Source organism: Zea mays, chromosome 4 (genome assembly GCF_902167145.1).
Source record: "Zea mays cultivar B73 chromosome 4, Zm-B73-REFERENCE-NAM-5.0, whole genome shotgun sequence".
Taxonomy (NCBI): domain Eukaryota; kingdom Viridiplantae; phylum Streptophyta; class Magnoliopsida; order Poales; family Poaceae; genus Zea; species Zea mays.
This window is the reverse complement of record NC_050099.1, coordinates 150,529,195-150,530,284: the sequence shown is the minus strand read 5'-3', so window position 1 is coordinate 150,530,284 and position 1,090 is coordinate 150,529,195.

Sequence of the window (1,090 nt, the reverse complement as noted above, 5' to 3'; positions counted from 1 at the left end):
GATCCTGAAAGGGAATTAGGCTTACACCTAGTTTCTAAATAGTTTTGGTGGTTGAAATGCCCAACACAAATAATTGGACTAACTAGTTTGCTCTAGTGTATAAGTTATACAGGTGTAAAAGGTTCACACTTAGCCAATAAAAAGATCAAATATTGGATTCAACAAAGGAGCAAAGGGACAACCGAAGGCACCTCTGGTCTGGGGGCACCGAACTGTCCGGTGTACACCGGACAGTGTCCGGTGCACCAGAGGACTCCAACTCAAACTTGCCACCTTCGGGAATTTCCAGAGGCACTCCGCTATAATTCACCGGACTGTCCGGTGTACACCGGACAGTGTCCGGTGCTCCAAGGAAGAGCGACCTCCGGAACTCGCCAGCCTCGGGAAAACGCAGCGGCTGCTCCGCTATAATTCACCGGACATGTCCGGTGTACAGCGGACTGTCCGGTGAACCAGCAGAGCAACGACTACTTCGCGCCAACGGTCACCTGCAGGCGCATTCAATGCGCGCCAGAAGCGCGCAGAAGTCAGGCACGCCCATACTGGCGTACCGGACATTGAACAGTACATGTCCGGTGTGCACCGGACATCCAGGCGGGCCCAGAAGACAGAAGCTCCAACGGTCGGAATCCAACGGCATTGGTGACGTGGCTGGCGCACCGGACATGTCCGGTGTGCACCGGACTGTTCGGTGCACCATACGACAGACAGCCTCCACCAACCGTCATGTTTGGTGGTTGGGGCTATAAATACCCCAACCACCCCACCATTCATTGCATCCAAGTTTTCCACTTCCCAACTACTTACAAGAGCTCTAGCATTCAATTCTAGACACACCAAAGAGATCAAATCCTCTCCAAATTCCACACAACGCCCTAGTGATTAGAGAGAGAGATTTGCTTGTGTTCTTTCGAGCTCTTGCGCTTGGATTGCTTTCCTCTTTCTTGATTCTTTCATTGCGATCAAACTCACTTGTAATTGAGGCAAGAGACACCAAACTTGTGGTGGTCCTTGTGGGAACTTTGTGTTCCAAGTGATTGAGAAGAGAAAGCTCACTCGGTCCGAGGGACCGTTTGAGAGAGGGTAAGGG